Genomic DNA, 9,594 nt, shown 5'->3' with positions numbered 1-9,594 from the left:
AACCCTCGTGTACCCCTCCCTCTACCACTACCAGTACAACCCTCGTGTACCCCTCCCTCTACCACTACCAGTATAACCCTCGTGTACCCCTCCCTCTACCACTACCAGTATAACCCTCGTGTACCCCACCCTCTACCACTACCAGTATAACCCTCGTGTACCCCTCCCTCTACCACTACCAGTACAACCCTCGTGTACCCCTCCCTCTACCACTACCAGTATAACCCTCGTGTACCCCTCCCTCTACCACTACCAGTACAACCCTCGTGTACCCCTCCCTCTACCACTACCAGTATAACCCTCGTGTACCCCTCCCTCTACCACTACCAGTACAACCCTCGTGTACCCCTCCCTCTACCACTACCAGTATAACCCTCGTGTACCCAACCCTCTACCACTACCAGTACAACCCTCGTGTACCCCACGCTCTTCCACTACCAGTACAACCCTCGTGTACCCCACGCTCTTCCACTACCAGTACAACCCTCGTGTACCCCATCCTCTTCCACTACCAGTACAACCCTCGTGTACCCCACGCTCTTCCACTACCAGTACAACCCTCGTGTACCCCATCCTCTTCCACTACCAGTACAACCCTCGTGTACCCCACCCTCTACCACTACCAGTACAACCCTCGTGTACCCCATCCTCTTCCACTACCAGTACATCCCTCGTGTACCCCATCCTCTTCCACTACCAGTATAACCCTCGTGTACCCCACCCTCTGCCCCTACCCGTACAATCCTTCTGCATGCTACCCCATCCTCTACCTCTTCCCTCTACCTGTACACATCTCCTGCAAGCTGCCCTCTTCCTCTACCAGTACATCCCACGTGTACGCCACCCTCTTCAACTACCCGTACAACCTTCTGCATGCTACCCCACCCTCAACCACTTCCCGTACAAACCTCCTGCATGCTACCCCATTAAACACAGGCGCAATTATTGAGTCAAGATCACTGAGTTATTGAGTCCCTGCAGTGAGCAGAAAAGGAGACGAGGTGAGAGGTGTGAAATTTATAATCTTACAAGCTGTGTGGCGGCGCCATCTGCCACCGACTGTGAAAAGCGAGCAATAAGAGCGAGAAGTGCTTACAGCGTTATACAAATTAAAACATGATTTACTGACAGTCGCCCGAGAAGGATTATCCCTTCCACCTGTGGGGTAGATGTTGCCTTCTTCAGATAGTTGTAGTGTGTGAGTCGGCCTTGCGACATCCACGGGGATCACACACTGTCAACACAAACCAGAAATGAATTACAAACCCTAAGTTTACGGCCCATATTCCACCACAGATATGTCAGTACTCTGAACTTCCAAATATCCCCAATAGACTTGCACAAGTCTCTAAGGCAATTATTAGTTTAAATCATAAGTTCTAGATTATGTAAATAATAAGAACAAGGTGTCCCTATAAGAGTCTGTACTGTCCATTATCTAGACTTGCCTCTTACGAGGATAAAATACTACACATGCATGGACTTTTCTTTCAGTACAGCAAGGCTAGATCATCGACACAATATGGTGAATATTATATATATTGTTATAGATATGTTACTTATGAACAAAGTATGAATTCATGAGTCCAGTGGATGAAAGCGTTCAGGACTTGGTTAAAAAAGGGGGACAAAAACATTTCCATTATTGTAACGTACGTAAGCAATCTCTAATAAAAGCAGAGTCCATTGTACGATTTCTGCTCTATCATGAGCATGTGTTTATGAATCACTATCAAATAGTGATGGTACCAGCTGTTCGCGAAAAGGTGAGCGTATCCTGCCCCACCGTTGGCATCCGTTATAAACACATGCAAAAGCAAGTCACCCGTTCACTTGGAAAAAACCTCCAACATATGGTTAAAATAGAGAATTCCATCGGACATAATTTTTGTCGCTGACGCGTCACATTCGGAAATGGTCTTTCACGTGTCTACCATAACAGGTGAGGTGTGGTGAAATGGGGTTTAACGTCGCGTTCAAGATAATTGCACTTATATAGCGACGTGCATGTACGTGTGTGTGTGTGGCTGCTTGTTCTAGTCCGGACTGATGCCGATTTATAGTGCTAGCTCACTGAGATACCATGCCGCAGTTTAACATGAATATCCCACTTAGACACAGTATACTGACTCCGAGCCGACCAGTCCTTGTTTTAGCCTCTTTTGGTATGACGCGGCCGGGGATCGAACCCCGGACCTTCCGCTCTCCGGGCGGACACTCTACCACTAGACCACGGAGGCGGTCTGTCTACAATAACACGTTTTGAGAGCTTTACTGATGCCTTGAACGCTGTAACCCCGATCAAACAACCTATGAGCAATAATGAAATGGAGCACTTTCAAATCTTGGCAGAAAGAGCATGCTCGATTGTATCTCAAAATTTGTGAAATATAGACACCAAAGGCTTGAGCTGCGGGAATATCGCTCCACATAAAGGGAAAGTTAACAATTGGGAAGTTGAAGTCATCCCTCTTGTCATCTTGTCTTGTGGAGATTGTTTTGTCATTTTGAATCTTTATGCATGGATCTAAATAGCATATAGATGAGGCGGTCCCACTGGTCTCTTGTATTGAAACAAAGGTGCAGGACTGAGGGTAGGAAACTCGAGCCTGTCACGTTATCGCTTGGCCAGTTGATCGAACCACGAAGATATACACATGTGCGATAAATTGGCAGTCACAGGTCAGCAGGATATATAACAAGGCGTCCACATACTGAACACCACGGTGGCTCAGTACACATAGGTTCATTGAAGATATAGTAGGACAAATACAGGGCTGTAAACCCGTTTGTCGATTGTGGACGAAATGTGAATCGGCTGTAAACTCGTTTGTCATTAGTGATTACAACAGTGATTCGGCTGTAAACTGGTTTGTCATTAGTTGGCATAAATGTGAATCGGCTGTAAACTGGTTTGTCATTAGTGGGCAAAAATGTGAATCGGCTGTAAACTTGTTTGTCATTAGCGGGCAAAAATGTGAATCGGCTGTAATCTCGTTTGTCATTAGAGGGCAAACATGTGAATCGGCTGTAATCTCGTTTGTCATAAGTGGGCAAAAATGTGAATCAGCTGTAATCTCGTTTGTCATAAGTGGGCAAAAATGTGAATCGGCTGTAATCTCGTTTGTCATAAGTGGGCAAAAATGTGAATCGGCTGTAAACTCGTTTGCTTTTAGTGGGCAAAAATGTGAATCGGCTGTAAACTCGTTTGCCATTAGTGGTCACAACAGTGAATCGGCTGAAAACTCGTTTGTCATTAGTGGGGCAAAAATTGAACCTGCTTTCAACTGGTTTGTCATTAGATGGCAAAAATGTGAATCGGCTGTTAACTGGATTGTCAGAACAAACAGTTGGATATTAGTTGAAACGAGAACTTAGGATCAGATGCAGAATACTTCGTGCTCGACGGCAAAATAAATAAATTGATCACTGGGATCAAGACTACGTGGGACCAATCCTACCCGGTATCCCCACGTGGTACGCCCAGCATAGTCTACTTGGGACCAGGGCTACCCGGAATCTCCACGTGGTACGCCAAGCATAGACTACTTGGGACCACGGCTACCAAGAATCCCCACGTGGTACGCCCAGCATAGACTCTTTGGGACCAAGGCTACCCGGAATCCACACGTGGTACGAGGAGCATAGACTACTTGGGACCAGGGCAACCCGGAATCCCCACGTGGTACGCCCAGCATAGCCTACTTGGGACCAGGGCTACCAAGAATCCCCACGTGGTACGCCCACCATAGACTACTTGGGATCAAGGCTACCCGGAATCCCCAGGTGGTACGCCCAGCATAGACTACTTGGGACCAGGGCAACCCGGAATCCACACGTGGTACGCCCAGCATAGACAACTTGGGACCAGGGCTACCCGAAGTCCCAACGTGGTACGCCCAGCATAGACAACTTGGGACCAAGGCTACCCGGAATCCCCAGGTAATACGCCCAGCAGAGACTACTTGGGACCAGGGCTACCCGAAGTCCCCACGTGGTACGCCCAGCATAGACTCTTTGGGACCAGGGCAACCCGGAATCGACACGTGGTACGCCCAGCATAGACAACTTGGGACCAAGGCTACCCGGAATCCACACGTGGTACGAGGAGCATAGACTCTTTGGGACCAGGGCAACCCTGAATCCCCACGTGGTACGCCCAGCATAGCCTACTTGGGACCAGGGCTACCCAGAATCCCCACGTGGTACGCCCACCATAGACTACTTGGGACCAAGGCTACCCGGAATCCCCAGGTAGTACGCCCAGCATAGATTACTTGGGACCAGGGCAACCCGGAATCCACACGTGGTACGCCCAGCATAGACAACTTGGGACCAAGGCTACCCGGAATCCCCACGTGGTACGCCCAGCATAGACTACTTGGGACCAGGGCTACCCGAAGTCCCAACGTGGTACGCCCAGCATAGGCAACTTGGGACCAAGGCTACCCGGAATCCCCAGGTAGTACGCCCAGCAGAGACTACTTGGGATCAAGGCTACTCGAAGTCCCCACGTGGTACGAGGAGCATAGACTCTTTGGGACCAGGGCAACCCGGAATCCACACGTGGTACGCCCAGCATAGACAACTTGGGACCAAGGCTACCCGGAATCCACACGTGGTATGCCAAGCATAGACAACTTGGGACCAGGGCTACCCGGAATCCCCAGGTAGTACGCCCAGCAGAGACTACTTGGGACCAGGGCTACCCGAAGTCCCCACGTGGTACGCCCAGCATAGACTCTTTGGGACCGGGGCTACCCGGAATCCACACGTGGTACGAGGAGCATAGACTACTTGGGACCAGGGCAACCTGGAATCCACACGTGGTACGCCCTGCATAGCCTACTTTGGACCAGGGCTACCCAGAATTCCCACGTGGTACGCCCACCATAGACTACTTAGGATCAAGGCTACCCGGAATCCCGAATATCCGAATGCCAGTGGTGGTAGGCCCAGCAAAGACCCGTATAGACCAGAATTGACACAAGTTCCATAGTCCCTGTCGAGGTTCCCCGTGGTCATGGTGATGGACGGCGCGGACCTATTGTATTATTCGTAGATTATCGCGTGGAGATTTTTCAGCGGGCAGTGTATCGGTATTGCAGTGAGGAGGAAGTCTGCGATTGGAAAGGGTGAATTGATGGTAAGGTGAGCATGCGCAATGGACAACTGGGCTATTGATAGTCAGCAGCCATTGTGATCACCCGATTCACTATTTCAATCGAAAGACAATCACACGATACTGAAGATCCTTTCAGTCCAGATTCTCAACGGGTGTTGAAAGATGGGATTGGATACGAATGGGTTATTAACAAATTGCCACACGCAGACACATTCTGACAGGAGATTTAACGAGAGTTAGGTCGACCATGAGTTCTGTGTAATATTATCATTATGAAACACGTTTTCTTTGAGGTATCCAGTATGCGAATACCCTTAAGACAGTCGGGTATTATTTTGTATACATGCTTGCCTCTATTCAAACAAACCGACAAACGATCAAGGCGATAGCACGTGTCTTTGTTTTAGTGTTGCGACCTGCCGTGGGGTGAACGCGGCGCGTGCCGTACCGGTGCCGTATAACTGAGGGAGGGTACCGTAAAGCTGAGGGAGGGAGGGTCCCCGACAGGGGCAAGTGTTGAGCCGTGGTGGCATAGGAAGATAAGCAGCGTCTGATTTGCTAATTGTGAAGGTAAACGCTCATTAGAAGTTGCATTACGCTGGTGTTCGCAGCGTGAACTTGCTTAAGAAGAGCAAGTGTGGTGGAGAAGTGGATGCTGGCAAACGTGCAAAGAATTCTGGAAATTTGGCGGCGACTTTAATGGGGCAGAAATGATGGCGGCAGGCTTAAAAACTGTTGTGATGAGACGGGTCTCGACGGGCAATGTTTTCCTCGATGGAACAGCATCTTCACACGGTTAAAGGTGGCAATGAGAGGGTCGAAGAGGGCTGATTAATCGGAGCTCGTGACGCCGTTGTAGTAGGAATGGCGACGTTTCGGAGCCGACGTGGCGGGGACGACTTGGAGAAGATGGGGAGATGCCATCGGGGGAAGCGTTTACTCTGCCCCCTCCCCCGCCTGACTGGTATACCGTCCTGGGAAGTCTCCGAGAGGTAAGGGTGGGAAGGGCGTCTGTCTCCCGTGGGTCGGCCTCGTTACGTGCACAGTGGCGACACCTAGCGAAAACGGCACGCGTTGGCGGCCCATAGCCTCTCCAGTGCATCCTCACACCTCTCCTAATGCTTGTGGTATTGTGGCAATCAACCCTTTGAAACTGACACTAGCAGGCTGGGGTACAAAGAACGCTTCTTCTAGGTGGTCGAGTCCGGGGCTGCGGGAGGACCTTGGGAGGCAGGATGGCGAGGAGGGGCTTGGGGGCAGAGGGAGTAGGGGTCATGGGTGCCTCATCAGGATGACGACGTGGGAAGAGGTCCAAATACTTGCTGCAGATGAGAGGGAAGGGGGAAAGAAAGTCTCAGGTCTGGCGCCATGTGGGATGAGGGAGAACCATCAATTAATACTGACTGGTGGGGTGTGAAATGCTAGTGCCACGTATAAAAAGGGCGGGAAGATGACAGTTTACTTAAATTGATTGAGGAAAGGCATACCGTGCAGGCAGTCTTGTGTGTTGTGAAGGGCACCTGTTGGACAATCTGTCTCACCGGCCTCTGACTCGCACCTGTTGTCACAGGTAAGACTTCCAATTTATTGCACGTGCACCAATACGTCACCAGGCTCCATACCTTACAGGCAGGCTACCGTCACTGTGAACTCAAACCCAAACCACGCTAATGATGTAACCAACTCACTGTCGCCATTGACATAAACACACACTGTCACCATTGACATAACCAACTCACTGTCATCCCTCATATAGCCACAAACTGTCACCACTGACAAAACCACACACTGTCATCACTTACACGACCACACACTGTCATCACTGACGAAACCAGGCACTGTCATCAATGACAAAACCCCACACTGTCATCACTGACACAACCACACACTGTCATCACTGACACTGGTTTTGTCAGTGATGCCAGTAGTATAATTGAGTCAGTGATGACGGTGTGTGACTATGTCAGTGATGACAGTGTGTGGTTGTGTCAGTGATGACATTGTGTGGTTGTGTCAGTGATGACAGTGGTATAATTGTGTCAGTGATGACAGTGAGTGGTTCTGTCAGTGATGACAGTGTGTGGTTGTGTCACTGATGACAGTGTGGGGTTTTGTCAGTGATGACAGTGTGTGGTTGTGTCAGTGATGACATTGGTATAATTGTGTCAGTGATGACAGTGTGGGGTTTTGTCAGTGACGACAGTGTGTGGTTGTGTCAGTGATGACAGATTGTGGTTGTGTCAGTGATGACAGTGTGTGGTTGTGTCAGTGATGACAGTGTGTGGTTGTGTCAGTGATGACAGATTGTGGTTGTGTCAGTGATGACAGTGTGTGGTTGTGTCAGTGATGACAGATTGTGGTTGTGTCAGTGATGACAGTGTGTGGTTGTGTCAGTGATGACAGATTGTGGTTGTGTCATTGATGACAGTGTGGGGTTTTGTCAGTGATGACAGTGTGTGGTTGTATCGGTGATGACAGTTTGTGGTTGTGTCAATGATGACAGTGGTACAATTATGTCAGTGATGACAGTGTGTGGTTGTATCGGTGATGACAGATTGTGGTTGTTTCAGTGATTACAGTAGTATTCTTATGTCAGTGATGACAGTGTGTGGTTGTATCAGTGATGACAGATTGTCGTTGCATCAGTGGTGACAGTGGTATTATTATGTCAGTGATGTCAGTAGCATAATTTTGTCAGAGATGACAGTGTGTGGTTGTGTCAGTGATGACAATGTGTGGTTTTGTCAGTGATGACAGTGGTATAAGTATGTCAGTGATGACAGTGTGTGGTTGTATCAGTGATGACAGATTGTCGTTGCATCAGTGATGACAGTGGGGTATTATTGTGTCAGTGATGACAGCAGCATAATTTTGTCAGAGATGACAGTGTGTGGTTGTGTCAGTGATGACAGTGTGTGGTTGTGTCAGTGATGACAGTGTGTGGTTGTGTCAGTATTGACAGATTGTGGTTGTGTCAGTGATGACAGTGTGTGGTTGTGTCAGTATTGACAGATTGTGGTTGTGTCAGTGATGACAGTGTGTGGTTGTGTCAGTGATGACAGATTGTGATTGTGTCAGTGATGACAGTGTGTGGTTGTGTCAGTGATGACATTGGTATAATTGTGTCAGTGATGACAGATTGTGGTTGTGTCAGTGATTGCAGTAGAATTATTATGTCAGTGATGACAGTGTGTGGTTGCGTCAGTGATGACAGTAGCATTATTATGTCAGTGATGACAGTGTGTGGTTGTATCGGTGATGACAGTGTGTGGTTGTATCAATGATGACAGTGGTACAATTATGTCAGTGATGACATTGTGTGGTTGTGTCAGTGATGACAGTGGTATTATTATGTCAGTGATTACAGTAGCATAATTTTGTCAGTGATGACAGTGTGTGGTTGTGTCAGTGATGAAAGTGTGTGGTTGTATCAGTGATGACAGTGGTATAATTATGTCAGTGATGACAGTGGTATTATTATGTCAGTGATTACAGTAGCATAATTTTGTCAGTGATGACAGTGTGTGGTTGTGTCAGTGATGACAGTGTGTGGTTGTATCAGTGATGCCAGTGGTATAATTATGTCAGTGTTGACAGTGTGTGGTTGTATCGGTGATGACAGTTTGTGGTTGTGTCAATGATGACAGTGGTACAATTATGTCAGTGATGACAGTGTGTGGTTGTATAAGTGATGACAGATTGTCGTTGCATCAGTGATGACAGTGGTTCTATTATGTCAGTGATGACAGTAGCATAATTTTGTCAGAGATTACAGTGTGTGGTTGTGTCAGAGATGACAGTGTGTGGTTGTGTCAGTGATGACAGTTTGTGGTTGTATCGGTGATGACAGTGTGTGGTTTTGTCAGTGATGACAGTGGTATAATTATGTCAGTGTTGACAGTGTGGTTGTATCGGTGATGACAGTTTGTGGTTGTGTCAATGATGACAGTGGTACAATTATGTCAGTGATGACAGTGTGTGGTTGTATAAGTGATGACAGATTGGCGTTGCATCAGTGATGACAGTGGTATTATTATGTCAGTGATGACAGTAGCATAATTTTGTCAGAGATGACAGTGTGTGGTTGTGTCAGAGATGACAGTGCGTGGTTGTCTCTGTTGACAGTTTGTGGTTGTGTCAGTGATGACAGTGTGTGGTTGTGTCAGTGATGACAGTGTGTGGTTGTGTCAGTGATGACAGTGTGTGGTTGTGTCAGTGATGACAGTGTGTGGTTGTGTCAGTGATGATAGTGTGTGGTTGTCTGTGATGACAGTGTGTGGTTGTGTCAGTGATGACAGTGTGTGGTTGTGTCAGTGATGACAGTGTGTGGTTGTCTGTGATGACAGTGTGTGGTTGTGTCAGTGATGACAGTGTGTGGTTGTGTCAGTGATGACAGTGTGTGGTTGTCTGTGATGACAGTGTGTGGTTGTGTCAGTGATGACAGTGTGTGGTTGTCTGTGATGAAAGTG

The 9,594-nt window shown here is 48.2% G+C and overlaps 1 protein-coding gene across 1 annotated transcript in view; it reads left to right on the top strand.

Annotated features, from left to right (window-relative positions):
- The first annotated feature begins 6,524 nt into the window (after positions 1-6,524).
- LOC124118940 (noggin-like) overlaps positions 6,525-9,594 on the top strand; it is a 39,073-nt gene continuing 36,003 nt past the window's right edge. The window contains exon 1 of the mRNA XM_046481268.2: positions 6,525-6,695. The gene's annotated coding sequence lies outside the window, so the exon portion shown is untranslated. The remainder of the gene's footprint in view (positions 6,696-9,594) is intronic.

The sequence above is a fragment of the Haliotis rufescens genome, unplaced genomic scaffold (assembly GCF_023055435.1).
Source record: "Haliotis rufescens isolate VD_foot unplaced genomic scaffold, xgHalRufe1.0.p SCAF_20, whole genome shotgun sequence".
Taxonomy (NCBI): Eukaryota; Metazoa; Mollusca; class Gastropoda; order Lepetellida; family Haliotidae; genus Haliotis; species Haliotis rufescens.
The sequence above is the reverse complement of the archived record's forward strand: the minus strand, read 5'-3'. Positions and strand labels throughout refer to the sequence as shown.